The following is a 17,708-nucleotide window of genomic DNA, read 5'->3' as shown; positions in this document are numbered from 1 at the left end:
GGAGAACTGAACTTTGTCCTCATTGAATACCATATTGATGTCTGAAGCTCACTGGAAGGCTTGATTTATATCCACTTGATGATTTGCTGTGTCGTCGACAGACGCCGCTCTCACAAATTCTGTTGTTATCAGTAAAGGATGTTATGGGGCTATGATTTATGCCCCTGTCTATACTGAAAATAAAAATGAGTAATAGGTGGAATCAGTACTGTGCAGTAATCTTCACAGTGGAAAAGCCCCAACTCAATCAGTTCAAAATAGGTATGCAAGGTCAAGAGCAAGGTCAAGAGCAAGGTCAAGAACAAGGTCAAGAGCAAGGTCAAGAGCAAGGTCAAGAACATGCTTTTCTTTTTTGACAAACTGGGAATCAATCATCAGAGATTTGTTCCAGCAGGGCAGACAGTTAACCAAATTTTTTACATGGAGGTTCTGAGACGTTTGCGGAAAGAATTGAAAAGAAAACACCTGGCATTGTCGGCGTCCAATGATTGGTTCATTTACTATGACAATGTTCCGCCTCACTCGGCATGTTTGTCCAGCGTTTTCTGGCCAAAAACAACATGGAGGTCGTCCTCCACCCTCCCTACTCCCCAGGTCTAGCCTCTTGTGACTTCTTTCTCTTCTCAAAAAATAAAAAATGACATTCAGGGGTCGGCGTTTTAACAACGTGGAGAAGATTCACGCAGACTCACAGGCCACGGTAGACGCTGTTAGGAAAGAAGAGTTACAGAAGTGGCAGAGGTGCTATGATCAGTGTACAACCTCGCAGGGAGAGTACTTCCAGGGAGACAACGCCAACTAGGTGATTAGGTAACATGTATATATATGCATGCTGCATTTTGGGCACACGCCCCAGCTCTTTGGAGCTGGATGAGATTTTCGCCTTATAATCGGTGATGCATACGTAACAACATGTACCTTATATGCCACCTTTATATCAACAATGTATCTCTTAAATCTTCTGTGCCATATTATGTAATAATATATATATATATATATATATATATATATATATATATATATATATATATATATATATATATATATATATATATATATATATATATATATATATATATATGTCGTGCCGAATATGTAAAACTGGTCAATTAGCAAGAACTCATTTAAAATTAAGTCCGTTCTAAAATTTTCTCTTATACGTTTAAAGATATATTTTTTTCATTAATGTTAATGTAAAAATTTTTAATTTTGCACTAAAAGAATCTTAGAAAACTTACCTAACCTTATTATAACAAGAACAATTTATTTTAGCCTAACCCAACTAAATATATTTTAGATTTGTTTACAGTAATTTAATACTAAACAAACACAGTGAAATATATTTTTTTCGTTAGGTTCAGAATGATTTTGGCGAAATTATTGCATACACAAATTTTCACTTGTCCTATATGGCAAGATGAGCGTTGCTATTTAAGCCAAGATCGCAAGTTCTGCCTATTCGGCACGACATATATATATATATATATATATATATATATATATATATATATATATATATATATATATATATATATATATATATATATATATATATATATAATGTATATATGCATATACATATATATATACATATATGTATATATACATATATATATATATATATATATATATATATATATATATATATATATATATATATATATATATATATATTATTTTTTTTTTATTATTATCACACTGGCCGATTCCCACCAAGGCAGGGTGGCCCGAAAAAGAAAAACTTTCACCATCATTCACTCCATCACTGTCTTGCCAGAAGGGTGCTTTACACTACAGTTTTTAAACTGCAACATTAACACCCCTCCTTCAGAGTGCAGGCACTGTACTTCCCATCTCCAGGACTCAAGTCCGGCCTGCCGGTTTCCCTGAATCCCTTCATAAATGTTACTTTGCTCACACTCCAACAGCACGTCAAGTATTAAAAACCATTTGTCTCCATTCACTCCTATCAAACACGCTCACGCATGCCTGCTGGAAGTCGAAGCCCCTCGCACACAAAACCTCCTTTACCCCCTCCCTCCAACCCTTCCTAGGCCGACCCCTACCCCGCCTTCCTTCCACTACAGACTGATACACTCTTGAAGTCATTCTGTTTCGCTCCATTCTCTCTACATGTCCGAACCACCTCAACAACCCTTCCTCAGCCCTCTGGACAACAGTTTTGGTAATCCCGCACCTCCTCCTAACTTCCAAACTACGAATTCTCTGCATTATATTCACACCACACATTGCCCTCAGACACGACATCTCCACTGCCTCCAGCCTTCTCCTCGCTGCAACATTCATCACCCACGCTTCACACCCATATAAGAGCGTTGGTAAAACTATACTCTCATACATTCCCCTCTTTGCCTCCAAGGACAAAGTTCTTTGTCTCCACAGACTCCTAAGTGCACCACTCACTCTTTTTCCCTCATCAATTCTATGATTCACCTCATCTTTCATAGACCCATCCGCTGACACGTCCACTCCCAAATATCTGAATACGTTCACCTCCTCCATACTCTCTCCCTCCAATCTGATATTCAATCTTTCATCACCTAATCTTTTTGTTATCCTCATAACCTTACTCTTTCCTGTATTCACCTTTAATTTTCTTCTTTTGCACACCCTACCAAATTCATCCACCAATCTCTGCAACTTCTCTTCAGAATCTCCCAAGAGCACAGTGTCATCAGCAAAGAGCAGCTGTGACAACTCCCACTTTGTGTGTGATTCTTTATCTTTTAACTCCACGCCTCTTGCCAAGACCCTCGCATTTACTTCTCTTACAACCCCATCTATAAATATATTAAACAACCACGGTGACATCACACATCCTTGTCTAAGGCCTACTTTTACTGGGAAAAAATTTCCCTCTTTCCTACATACTCTAACTTGAGCCTCACTATCCTCGTAAAAACTCTTCACTGCTTTCAGTAACCTACCTCCTACACCATACACTTGCAACATCTGCCACATTGCCCCCCTATCCACCCTGTCATACGCCTTTTCCAAATCCATAAATGCCACAAAGACCTCTTTAGCCTTATCTAAATACTGTTCACTTATATGTTTCACTGTAAACACCTGGTCCACACACCCCCTACCTTTCCTAAAGCCTCCTTGTTCATCTGCTATCCTATTCTCCGTCTTACTCTTAATTCTTTCAATTATAACTCTACCATACACTTTACCAGGTACACTCAACAGACTTATCCCCCTATAATTTTTGCACTCTCTTTTGTCCCCTTTGCCTTTATACAAAGGAACTATGCATGCTCTCTGCCAATCCCTAGGTACCTTTCCCTCTTCCATACATTTATTAAATAATTGCACCAACCACTCCAAAACTATATCCCCACCTGCTTTTAACATTTCTATCTTTATCCCATCAATCCCGGCTGCCTTACCCCCTTTCATTTTACCTACTGCCTCACGAACTTCCCCCACACTCACAACTGGCTCTTCCTCACTCCTACAAGATGTTATTCCTCCTTGCCCTATACACGAAATCACAGCTTCCCTATCTTCATCAACATTTAACAATTCCTCAAAATATTCCCTCCATCTTCCCAATACCTCTAACTCTCCATTTAATAACTCTCCTCTCCTATTTTTAACTGACAAATCCATTTGTTCTCTAGGCTTTCTTAACTTGTTAATCTCACTCCAAAACTTTTTCTTATTTTCAACAAAATTTGTTGATAACATCTCACCCACTCTCTCATTTGCTCTCTTTTTACATTGCTTCACCACTCTCTTAACTTCTCTCTTTTTCTCCATATACTCTTCCCTCCTTGCATCACTTCTACTTTGTAAAAACTTCTCATATGCTAACTTTTTCTCCCTTACTACTCTCTTTACATCATCATTCCACCAATCGCTCCTCTTCCCTCCTGCACCCACTTTCCTGTAACCACAAACTTCTGCTGAACACTCTAACACTACATTTTTAAACCTACCCCATACCTCTTCGACCCCATTGCCTATGCTCTCATTAGCCCATCTATCCTCCAATAGCTGTTTATATCTTACCCTAACTGCCTCCTCTTTTAGTTTATAAACCTTCACCTCTCTCTTCCCTGATGCTTCTATTCTCCTTGTATCCCATCTACCTTTTACTCTCAGTGTAGCTACAACTAGAAAGTGATCTGATATATCTGTGGCCCCTCTATAAACATGTACATCCTGAAGTCTACTCAACAGTCTTTTATCTACCAATACATAATCCAACAAACTACTGTCATTTCGCCCTACATCATATCTTGTATACTTATTTATCCTCTTTTTCTTAAAATATGTATTACCTATAACTAAACCCCTTTCTATACAAAGTTCAATCAAAGGGCTCCCATTATCATTTACACCTGGCACCCCAAACTTACCTACCACACCCTCTCTAAAAGTTTCTCCTACTTTAGCATTCAAGTCCCCTACCACAATTACCCTCTCACTTGGTTCAAAGGCTCCTATACATTCACTTAACATCTCCCAAAATCTCTCTCTCTCCTCTGCATTCCTCTCTTCTCCAGGTGCATACACGCTTATTATGACCCACTTCTCGCATCCAACCTTTACTTTAATCCACATAATTCTTGAATTTACACATTCATATTCTCTTTTCTCCTTCCATAACTGATCATTTAACATTACTGCTACCCCTTCCTTTGCTCTAACTCTCTCAGATACTCCAGATTTAATCCCATTTATTTCCCCCCACTGAAACTCTCCTACCCCCTTCAGCTTTGTTTCGCTTAGGGCCAGGACATCCAACTTCTTTTCATTCATAACATCAGCAATCATCTGTTTCTTGTCATCCGCACTACATCCACGCACATTTAAGCAACCCAGTTTTATAAAATTTTTCTTCTTCTCTTTTTTTAGTAATTGTATACAGGAGAAGGGGTTACTAGCCCATTGCTCCCGGCATTTTAGTCGCCTCATACGACACGCATGGCTTACGGAGGAAAGATTCTTTTCCACTTCCCCATGGACAATAGAAGAAATAAAAAAGAACAAGAGCTATTTAGAAAAAGGAGAAAAACCTAGATGTATGTATATATATATATGCATGTGCGTGTCTGTGAAGTGTGACCAAAGTGTAAGTAGGAGTAGCAAGATATCCCTGTTATGTATATATATATGTATATATATATATACATATATATGTAAAACTGGTCAATTAGCAAGAACTCATTTAAAATTTAGTCCTTTCTAAAATTTTCTCTTATACGTTTAAAGATATATTTTTTTCATTAATGTTAATGTAATTTTTTTTAATTTTTCTCCAAAAGAATCTTAGAAAACTTACCTAACCTTATTATAACAAGAACAATTTATTTTAGCCTAACCCAGTGGTTCCCAAACTTTTTCAGCTTGTTACCCAATTTAACATGCCACATAAAGCATGTTACCCCTTTCACAAAATGTTGTTATTATTGATATATATGGCTAAACGTGAACGTATACAGCCTCGCATACTCTGCTAATCCTAGCAAAACCATTGAAAACGTAAGAACCACACATACATTATATATAAAATTAATAATAGCTACAAATTCACAGTAACAGTGGGTAAATACCAACTATATACTGCACAGGGCAGTACACATACATACCAGCTTACGTCTACCTCGGCTGATGCTCACAGATAAACTGAGTGTGAAATAGAGGCAGCCTCAGGAAGTGAGTGACGCGTACTGGACAGGTCGATCTGGGCTACTGAGTGACTTTTGTCCTGAAGCATACTTGTCAAAATACTTTTGGGTTTCCACACACTTAGCTATATATTTCTTCTTTTCTAATACTGTATATTAGTTTTTGATGTTTATTGTCATTTGGTTTAACTTTATTACTTACTTATAATAGGTTTACTTTACAACTTTATATACTAAGACAAAGTTAACAATAATCCTCATACCGGGTACCGCATTGTTTTCTTGATTTTCAGAATTCATAACTTTTTTTCTGTCACCCCTCCATTACCCCCCAAAAATGGTTAAATTACCCCCAGGGGGTAATTTACCCCCAGTTTGGGAACCACTGGCTAACCCAACTGAATATATTTTAGATTTGTTTAAAATAACTTAATACTAAACAAACACAGTGAAATATATTTTTTTCGTTAGGTTCAGAATGATTTTGGCGAAATTATTGCATACACAAATTTTCACTTGTCCTATATGGCAAGATGAACGTTGCTATTTAAGCCAAGATCGCAAGTTCTGCCTATTCGGCACGACATATATATATATATATATATATATATATATATATATATATATATATATATATATATATATATATATATATATATATCTCGCAGAAGTCCAGAAACTTTTTGATAGCACCTCAAATTTAAGATGGCGCCTCTATCACAGATGATCCTCATCACCACGCTCCCTCTTTCCTTCATATAAAATACTAAATATAAACACTAGAAAAGTCACTTTTAGTGGAATTTCACATTTTGATTAACGTTACCACTGACGACATTTTGAACTGTCTGCGGTGAGCGAGACCTCCACAACCCCAAAGAAAACTCAAATAGTAACATACAAACACACTTTAAGGCCATTTCTTATTTTTGCTCTCGATTTGCGCCCTTACCCCCTGGAAGTTACTTATGCCCTACTAAGGGGGGCGAGCCCCCTCGATTAAGAACCCCTGATCTAGAAATTGTGAAAGGCAAGAGCGACCTGTTCTAAACCTGTGCTGTCCTGGATAATGCAATTGTTGTGATTCCATGTGTCTGGTAATATTGCTTCTTAGAATCAGTTCATAGGTTTTGATACTGTGTGAAGTTATCATTATTTATCTTCAGTTTTCGCGATTGCTTTGTCGCCATCTTTGTTAAGTGGAGCAGTATCAGTGGTTTTTAATGCCACCTGTGTCCAGGATCCTTCTCCACAAAATAATAAAGACCCCACATAAGGGTTTCTCACAATTTTTGATAAATATGGAATCCCACGAGTCCAGGTCTGGGGCAGAATGTATGGGCATGCTGTCGATGGCTTCCTTAAAGTCAACTGGGGAGAAGACTACATCAGAAATTGTGAAGATGTTAGAGGTGTGTTGACTCTCATTAATGGAAAGCTCATTGAGGTCGTTGATCTGTAGACTGATGAGCGGTTCACTGAACACAGTCTTATGTGACTTCAGTATTTCACTCACTTCCTTAATGTTATCAGTATATATTCCATCTCATTTTAAGTAAAGTAAAGGTTCTATAATGGACGTGTTTTTGCCCTGGATTTTGTGTAGGAAAAGAAATATTTGGGACTTCTTCCAATTTCATTTGTCTCTGCTTCCTCTGTCTCACTTGCACTCTATATGCTGTAGTCACTTTGTGCTCAATGTTCTCCATTTTCCTAACCAGAGTTTTTTTTTTTTCGTGCTTCAGAGGTTCTGCTGCCTTTGAAAACATCTTTTATCCATTATCTTTCCCTGTGATTGGAGTACCTCTCTCGAGTTTGCATCTGCTTTTCCTTTGTCTTCGAGACATGTGTCTGGAGTATATTTCGAGTATCAGTGAGCTCATCCTCCCGAGGAACTGGTGTACAGCCATGGTGATCATTCTTCTTGTCGATGTATTTCATTAAGGTCACAAGTTATTTGGTCTCAGTTGATGTTGTGTTTGTTGAAATGTATGTTGTTGAGTTTATCCTCAAGATTGACTATGTTAATGTGTCTCGGGCCACTGTGTACGCAGGTCTGTACCTCGATTATGTTATGGTCTGAGATCGCAGTCTTCGACATGGTTACGTCCTGGACTAGGTCCTCATTCTTCATAAATATAAGGTCTAGAGTGTTTCCCAGTGTGGTGGGTCAGCAGTCTACTAGCTTCAGGCGAATTTATTGCAGAGATTAAATAAGTCTCTTATGGAGGACTGTTCCTCCGAGCTAGCTCCTGGGACATTCTACATTTTTCCATTTAAGATGTCTCAAATTGAAGAGTCCACCAAACAACAGCATTAAAACAATTTTTAAAACGGATGACAGCTGCGCCTTGGTAGGAAACAGCCACATTATGAAAATATTAGACAACACAATACGAATAACAACTACCATTATTGTGATAATAAGTACGACAATAACACCAGATTTCAACACCAATAATGAAACATTGCATTACGCACCTGTGTTACTGCCACACAATAATATCAACCGTAAATTTCAAGAGAAACTCATTTGCTACACGCTATAACAACCGTGTAAAACTGGAACACTTTTAAAAGCTTTCTCTTTACCCCAGAATATTATAACCTCCTGTTGTTACTGCTGCTGCATCACCCATACGGGTTTACTGTGTTAATATAAAAATAATAATAATAGTAACAATAATAAAATAATAATAATTAAAAGTATTAATAATAATATTTTTATTTTTTAAATAATAATTATGTATGTATCATGATTTCCTCAAAAAACAAGAAAATATCGATAATTATGCAGGTTTTACCTTCCGTATATAACAATGGGATTTTCATTAATTTTCTCGTTGAAATGAAGTTTATAGATCGATTATGTTTTAAAATTATTATCCCTGTTATAACCTTTTAAATGATCTCAAATTATAGAAATAATTTAGTGTAATTCTACGTTCACCTGAGAACTGAACCCCAGCAGTGTGTGTGTGTGTGTGTGTGTGTGTGTGTGTGTGTGTGTGTGTGTGTGTGTGTGTGTGTGTGTGTGTGTGTGTGTGTGTGTGTGGTGTGTGTGTGTGTGTGTGTGTGTGTGTGTGTGTGAATATGTGTGTGTGTGTGTGTGTGTGTGTGTGTGTGTGTGTGTGTGTGTGTGTGTGTGTGTGTGTGTGGTGTGTGTGTGTGTGTGTGTGTGTGTGTGTGTGTGAATTTGTGTGTGTGTGTGTGTGTGTGTGTGTGTGTGTGTGTGTGTGTGTGTGTGTGTGTGTGTGTGTGTGTGTGTGTGTGTGTGTGTATGTGTGTATTTGTGTGTGTGTGTTTGTGTGTGTGTGTGTGTGTGTGTGTGTGTGTGTGTGTGTGTGTGTGCGTGTACTCGCCTAGTTGAGGTTGCAGTGATCGAGTCCAAGCTCCTGGCCCCGCCTTTTCACTGGTCGCTACTAGGTCACTCTCCCTGAACCGTGAGCTTTATCATACCTCTGCTTAAAGCTATGTATGGATCCTGCCTCCACTACATCGTTTCCCAAACTATTCCACTTCCTGACTACTCTGTGGCTGAAGAAATACTTCCTAACATCCCTGTGATTCATCTGTGTCTTTAACTTCCAACAGTGTTCCCTTGTTGCTGTGTCCCATCTCTGGAACATCCTGTCTTTGTCCACCTTGTCAATTCCTCTAAGTATTTTGTATGTCGTTATCATGTCCCCCTATCTCTCCTGTCCTCCAGTGTCGTCAGGTCGATTTCCCTTAACCTCTCCTCGTAGGACATACCTCTTAGCTCTGGAACTAGTCCTGTTGCAAACCTTTGTACTTTCTCTAGTTTCTTTACGTGCTTGGCTAGGTGTGGGTTCCAAACTGGTGCCGCATACTCCAATATGGGCCTAACGTACACGGTGTACAGGGTCCTGAACGATTCCTTATTAAGATGTCGGAATGCTCTTCTGAGGTTTGCTAGGCGCCCATATGCTGCAGCAGTTATTTGGTTGATGTGCGCTTCAGGAGATGTGCCTGGTGTTATACTCACCCCAAGATCTTTTTCCTTGAGTAAGGTTTGTAGTCTCTGGCCCTCTAGACTGTACTCCGTCTGAGATCTGCTTTGCCCTTCCCCAATTTTCATGACTTTGCACTTGGTGGGGTTGAACTCCTGGAGCCAATTGCTGGACCAGGTCTGCAGCCTGTCCAGATCCCTTTGCAGTTCTGCCTGGTCTTCAGTCAAACGAATTCTTCTCAACTTCACGTCATCTGCAAACTGGGACACTTCGGAGTCTATTCGTGTGTGTGTGTGTGTGTGTGTGTGTGTGTGTGTGTGTGTGTGTGTGTGTGTGTGTGTGTACTCACCTATTTGTACTCACCTATTTGTGGTTGCAGGGGTCGAGTCATAGCTCCTGGCCCCGCCTCTTCACTGATTGCTACTAGGTCCTCTCTCTTCCTGCTCCATGAGCTTTATCATACCTCGCCTTAAAACTATGTATGGTTCCCGCCTCCACTACTTCACTTTCTAGGCTATTCCACGGCTTGACTACTCTATGACTGAAGAAATACTTCCTAACATCCCTTTGATTCATCTGAGTCTTCAACTTCCAATTGTGACCTCTTGTGTCTGTGTCCCATCTCTGGAACATCCCGTCTGTGTCCACCTCGTCTATTCCGCGCAGTATTTTATATGTCGTTATCATGTCTCCCCTGACCCTCCTGGCCTCCAGTGTCGTCAGGCCGATTTCCCTCAACCTTTCTTCGTAGGACAATCCCCGTAGCTCTGGGACTAGTGTGTGTGTGTGTGTGTGTGTGTATACTCACCTATTTGTACTCACCTATTTGTGGTTGCAGGGGTCGAGTCCTAGCTCCTGGCCCCGCCTCTTCACCGGTTGCTACTAGGCCCTCTCTCTCCCCGCGCCATGAGCTTTATCAAACCTCGTCTTAAAACTGTGTATGGTTCCTGCCTCCACTACGTCATTTTCTAGGCTATTCCACTGCCTTACAACTCTATGACTGAAGAAATACTTCCTACTATCTCTCTGACTCATTTGTGTCTTCAACTTCCAATTGTGGCCTCTTGTTTCTGTGTCCCCTCCCTGGAACATCCTGTCCTTGTCCACCTTGTCTATTCCACGCAGTATTTTATATGTCGTTATCATGTCTCCCCTGACCCTCCTGTCCTCCAGTGTCGTCAGGCCGATTTCCCTTAATCTTTCTTCATAGGACATTCCCCTTAGCTCTGGAACTAACCTTGTTGCAAACCTTTGTACTTTCTCTAGTTTCTTGACGTGCTTTATGAAGTGCGGGTTCCAAACAGGTGCTGCATACTCCAGTATGGGCCTGACATACACGGTGTACAGTGTCTTGAATGATTCCTTACTAAGGTATCGGAATGCTGTTCTCAGGTTTGCCAGGCGCCCATATGCTGCAGCAGTTATCTGATTGATGTGTGCTTCCGGAGACATGCTCGGTGTTATACTCACCCTAAGATCTTTCTCCTTGAGTGAGGTTTGCAGTCTTTGGCCACCTAGCCTATACTCTGTCTGTGGTCTTCTGTGCCCTTCCCCTATCTTCATGACTTTGCATTTGGCAGGATTAAATTCGAGAAGCCATTTGCTGGACCAGGTGTCCAGTCTGTCCAGGTCTCTTTGAAGTCCTGCCTGGTCCTCATCAGATTTAATTCTCCTCATTAACTTCACATCATCTGCAAACAGGGACACTTCTGAGTCTAACCCTTCCTTCATGTCGTTCACATATACCAAAAATAGCACTGGTCCTAGGACCGACCCCTGTGGGACCCCGCTCGTCACAGGTGCCCACTGTGATACATCATTACGTACCATGACTCGTTGTTGCCTCCCTGTCAGGTATTCTCTGATCCATTGCAGTGCCCTTCCTGTTATATGCGCCTGATGCTCTAGCTTCTGCACTAATCTCTTGTGAGGAACTGTGTCAAAGGCCTTCTTGCAGTCCAAGAAGATGCAATCAACCCACCCCTCTCTCTCTTGTCTTACTTCTGTTATTTTATCATAAAACTCCAGAAGGTTTGTGACACAGGATTTGCCTTCCGTGAATCCGTGCTGGTTGGCATTTATACTCCTGTTCCGTTCCAGGTGCTCCACCACTCTCCTCCTGATAATCTTCTCCATAATTTTGCATACTATACACGTCAATGACACAGGTCTATAGTTTAGTGCCTCTTTTCTGTCTCCTTTTTTGAAAATGGGAACTACATTTGCCGTCTTCCATACCTCAGGTAGTTGTCCAGTTTCCAGGGATGTGTTGAAGATTGTGGTAAGTGGTACGTGAGGTTTGCAGTGTTTGGCTACCTAGTCTGTACTCTGTCTGCGGTCTTCTTTGCCTTTCTCCGATCTTCATGACTTTGCATTTAGCGGGGATAAATTCGAGTAGCCAGTTGCTGGACCACGTGTCCAACGTGTCAGTGTCACTTTGTAGTCCTGCCTGATCCCCATCTGATTTGATTCTCCTCATTAACTTCACATCATCTGCAAACAAGGACACTTCAGAGTCTATCCCTTACATCATGTCATTCACATATACCAAGAACAGCACTGGTCCCAGGACTGACCCCTGTGGGACCCCGCTCGTCACAGGCGCCCACTGTGATACCTCATCACGTACCATGACTCGTTGCTGCCTCCCTGTCAGGTAGTATTCTCTGATCCATTGCAGTGCTCTTCCTGTTATACGTGCCTGTGTGTGTGTGTGTGTGTGTATGTGTGTGTGTGTGTGTGTGCGTGTGTGTGTGTGTGTGTGTGTGTGTGTGTGTGTGTGTGTGTGTGTGTGTGTGTGTGTGTGTGTGTGTGTGTGTGTGTGTGTGGCAACTCGTGGATTAATATTATTGTTGCTGAAACATCAAAATGCAGCCAATCACCTGCCACTGAGAGCTTCAAACCCACATTGTTACGCGCGCGCGCACACACACACACACACACACACACACACACACACACACACACACACACACACACACACACACACACACACACACACAAACTGAGGTTATCAGGTTCAACTATATAAACGTGTCGTGCCGATTAAGTAAAACTTGCAATTTAGGCTTAAATAGCAACGCTCTTCTTGCCGAATAAGGCAAGCGAAAATTTATATATGCAGTAATTTCGCAAAAAATATTCTGAACCTAATGAAAAAAAATATATTTCATTGTGTTTGTTTATTATTAAATTATTGTAAACTTATCTAAAATATAGTTAGTTGTTAGGCTAAAATAAATTGCGCTTGTTATTATAAGGTTAGGTAAGTTTTCTAAGGTTCTTTTGGTACAAAATTATTAATTTTTACATTTACAATTAAAAAATATATCTTTAAATGTATAACAGAAAATATTAGAAAGGATTTAATTTTAACAGAGTTCTTGCTAATTGACCAGTTTTACCTATTCGGCACGACATATAGGTTGGGTAAGGTTTGTCAGGAAACAGGACAAGTGTTTCTTGACGCGGATGTTAGTCATATGATGCCTCACAGCTGAAGCTTTTGGTCATCTGACTGAGGCCTTACACTGTCTTACCTGGTCTACCCCTTTATATATTAAGGTTATAATTATAACCATGGTATATAGATTGACCAGTCAGGTTGTTGGTGCAGGCCACGTGAGGTGCAGACCTTGGCCATGAGCCTCAGTCAGGTTCCTGACATTCACCCCGTGACCTCCACCACTTGCTTGACGGGCTGCAACCTGCACTGTGTACACAGAGGTGCAGTTTTCTCGGAGTTTGCTTTAATTACTATTTTAGGAATTAAAATATTCTTGCTGGGTGGTGAATTAATGACCCTAGTGTAGTCGATAGGCTTCAAACTTCATTAAGCAACTATGCAGCAGGCCAGGAAGGGCTGGAGGAAAGTCATACAGCACTGTTGTATGAGGGGCAGCAATGTATGAAGTATCGGAGGAAAGTAAGAGTGGAAATACTGGAGGTCAGTGATTGAGCGTTCGCCTCACCACTGGAGGAACTAGACGTGTAGATGACCTGTACATGACTATGGGGGTCATCGCCCCCGCCCTCGGGCCCCAGATCAAAGGTGTTTTCTATCCTGATCGATCAGGTTGCTAATAGATCAGGACAACGTGTGCACCACAGCCCGGCTGATCAGGAACTGACTTTAGAAACTTAACAATTTCCCTCTGGACGACAACTAAAAGTCTATTTATAAATCTTCCTATGTATAGAGGGAAGATATTGAAATGACTCAGTCTCCTTACACTTGTGAGTTGCTTCTTAGTGGTGTCAGTGCGACCTTGCTTTTCACTGAAGGTATTTACCACTGTCTGCCAAGCCCCTTGCTTTAATATACAGTGTTTTCAGCGTTCAGGTTTGGGACTCATCTCTCCACAATTGTTCACGTATAAATTATGATGTATTCTTCTTGCCAACATTCTTGTTCAAAGGACGTGGAGGGTTCCCATTAATTTAGATGTTTGATTGAATTTATGCAGTTAGTAAAGGTTCTCTGCACATTCTCCACTATTGCAGTTTTGCCTGCCTTGAAGGAGGCTGGTAGTGTATAGTAATATTCCGACTTGCAGAGAACAAGTGACCTGGAGAGTTTCATTACTGGTGTGTCATCACTTGTTCTGAAGACTCAAGAAATCGTAATGACACGATTGCAAACAAACCATACCCCCGGCCGGGATTGAACCGCGGGTTCAATCCCGGCCGGGGGTATGGTTTGTTTGCAATCGTGTCATTACGATTTCGTGAGTCATGTTGACGGCAGTAAGGGGACTTGAGCTAGAGTTCGTCACGGCCACGCTAGCTGGAGATTCGTCTGTAAAATCTTGCATTTGTGGTCACAGAGGTGCCTGTGCTAACTTTCCTATGGTGTAGAAATATACTTAGTTGGATGAATCTTATTGTGGCTAGCTGGTCTAGTGGCTAACGCGACGGGCTGGAGTTTTGAGACTATATGACCGCGGGTTCAATCCCGGCCGGGGGTATGGTTTGTTCTGAAGGTTCTGGTTATTCACTCTGCCATTTGTCTTGCAGCTGAGATAATAACATTGTTCTTATTGTTGATTGTGAGATCTTCTTATATTGTCACTACTAAATGTCTCATATTAAACCTCATCTTTATTGACAGATTTGAGTTTGCTGTGTTCTCCCGGTTTTATTTCATTTTTTCCATAGTGGAGTAACTATAACCTGTCCTCGTTGAACATCATATTGTTGTCAGAGTCCCACTGGAAGACTTGGTTTATAAAATCTTGGATGTTTTGTGTGTTCTTGATGACTGCCACTCTTATACAGATTCTAGTATCCTCGGCAAAGGTTGATGTGGTGTTATGATCTGTGTCTCTGTTTTGGATATGAGAATGAGAAAGAAAATTTGGCAGCCTCCGACTTGACTCTGTTCACTGTTATTACACTCTGAGTTACATTTGTTAGGACGTTAAATACCCACCTTAGCACTTTTCAAAATATTCATTTTGCCCGCATTTTGTGTGCTATTACGCCATGATCGCACTTGTTGAAGACTTACGAATTCTGTGTACACTACATCTGCATTTTGTCTTCCACTGCAACCACGACCATTTTGTGAGGCAGCTGTGAGAGGCAGGAGTGACATGCTTAGTTTAAACCATGCTGCCCTCGGCTGTGCACTTGTAAATCCATGGCCGGGCTCCGAGAGTAATAACACTCTCGAAACTTGTCAGAGGTACTGTTGCTGCTGTATGATCCATACGGGTTTGCTGTTTTTTATATAAAAATAATAAAATACTAATTAATAATAATAGTAATAATGTAATAGTATTAATAATAGAGCTATTAATAATATATATATATATAATAATGATATTAATATTAAAGCTCTTTCAAAGATTTTACGAATGCTTATTTATTACCATTGTTGTGTAGTGGGGCTGTATCAGTGGTTTTTAATGGTTGTGGATGGATCCTCTGTCTATATTTCTTCTCCATAGAATATTTAAGGTACGTAATAGGGGTTTATTCCAGTTTTTGGTGAATATGGAGTTGGACGAGTCTGGGCCTGGGAAAGAGTGCCTGGGGATGCCTTCAAAGTCCGGTGGAGTTAAAATTATGTCATAAATTATGGGGATTTAGGCAGAGTTCTGAGTCTCATCCGTGTAAAACTCATTTGGACTGTCAATTCATACTCTGGCTAAGTAATGGCTCACTGAACAAAGAGTCACATTGTGACATCAGTATTTAATTTATTTCTTTGTTACCGTCAGTATAGGTTTCTTTTTGATTCGCCGGTACTCTCCTGGTCCGGGTCTTTTCCAGATGGTGACGCGGCCTTGGCTCCCTGTCTTGGGAGTGTCTCCCATGGGAGGAGGTACAAATACCTCCACATCTTCTGGGGGCAACTGTCTCCAAGCCTAGCCCCATTCCCCGCCCTCACGGGGCTCATAGGGAGAAGCTGGGCCTCTGGTCTGCCATCTTCCCCGCCCCAGGGGGGGGCTCGTGGAAATGGCAGTCTTGTGAGCTGCAGGTGGTAGCAAGCTCTGGCTCTGGCACCTTCCCCACCCTAAGAGGGTTCGTGTATAGGTTCCATCACCTTTCAGAAAGGGCTAGATACTATATGCAGTTTTTGCCCTGAACTTTCCATATGAGAACACTTATTTTGGATTTTTTTTTAAGTTTCATATATGTCTTTTGGACTCTGCATGTTACAGTCAATATGGCATTATTTCTTTTCTTAATTTTCATACTTGTTTTTATTTTCGTTCTTCGTATAGTCTGCAGCCTTTGAGAAGATCCGTGACTCTTCGTCTTCATAAATATAGGAAGCACCTTTCTAACTTTTATCTTCTTTTATTTGTCTTAATGGCATGTGTGTGGAGCATACCTTGAGTGCCACTAAGCTCATACTACCGAACTACTGTCTGGACTACCTGGAGAGTGTTCCGAGTGTCACTGCCCCCACTGCCCGAGCCCAGACAAGACCTCCCGGTGGATGGCTTGATCAGCTAGGCTGTTGGTTCAGATCCATGTTACTCACTCTACCGTCCCATCGTATTTCAGCAGTCATTATTTATTTAATCAGAAACACTGCTGGAACAAGTGTAGAAGTCTCCAAGAGGAAACTGGACAAGTATCTTCACCAGGTGTCAGATCAGCTAGGCTGTGATGGATATGTGAGGCAGCAGGCCTCCAGCAGCAACAGCCTGGTTGACAAGGCAACCACCAGACGAGCCTGGCCCATGACCGGGCTTCGAGTGTAGAAAAACTCTGGGAACTCATCAAAGGTATAAGGTCAAGGTTATTTTCTACTCTAGTCGGCGCTGCTATTGGTCGCCTTAACTCAAATTTATATAGTGTTATTACATCGATTGTGAGACTTCATCTGACCTGGCGTCTCGAATTTTCTCCGCTATTACAGCATTTGCAATTTTTTTCCATTTTAGATGTTATAAACTGAAGTCGCCAAGGAATATATTTGTGAGCGGGTCCGAGAGATGTTCAAGACAGTGTTGGATCTTCACTAGTTGGTCTTTGAACTGCTGGGAGGTTGTATGTGCTGACTCACCACATCGTAATAACACGATTACAAACCAGGGAACGGGTGGAGTTAGAACCCATGGTGAGTGAGTCGTAACTGTCCAAGCCAGTGTGTAAGACACTGGGCCAGCTGGCTACAATAAGATTCCATCAATTAGGTATATTTATACACCATAGGGACTTTAGCATGGGCCACCACTGTGACTACAAATGCAAGTTTTTACAAATGAGTCTTCCGCCAGCCCGTTAAACCCGTAGGGTTTAACGGGCTGGCGGGAGATAATAATAATAATAATAATAATAATAATAAATAAATAAATAACTGCCCATGGTAGACAGATTCAACTCACACCTAATCATGTACCCGTCCAACCTATATTTAAAGCTACATAAAATTCTTACCTCAGTGACACTACCTGAGAGTTTGTTCCACTCATCTACAACTCTACTGCCACACCAGTACCTCCCTGTATCTTTTCTAAATATAAATTTGCCCAACTTGAAGCCATTGCTGCGAGTTTTGTCTTGGTTAGATATTTTCAACGCGTTATTAGGCTTTCCATCTGTCATCGTTCAGTGTGTA

At 40.9% G+C, this 17,708-nt stretch overlaps 1 protein-coding gene across 2 annotated transcripts in view; it reads left to right on the top strand.

Moving 5' to 3' along the window:
- LOC128701316 (Polypeptide N-Acetylgalactosaminyltransferase 1) overlaps positions 1-17,708 on the top strand; it is a 631,487-nt gene that overhangs the window by 331,682 nt on the left and 282,097 nt on the right. The gene's annotated exons all lie outside the window — the stretch shown is intronic.

The sequence above is a fragment of the Cherax quadricarinatus genome, chromosome 37 (assembly GCF_038502225.1).
Source record: "Cherax quadricarinatus isolate ZL_2023a chromosome 37, ASM3850222v1, whole genome shotgun sequence".
NCBI classification, from domain to species: Eukaryota; Metazoa; Arthropoda; class Malacostraca; order Decapoda; family Parastacidae; genus Cherax; species Cherax quadricarinatus.
This window is presented reverse-complemented; position numbering and strand designations above follow the sequence as displayed.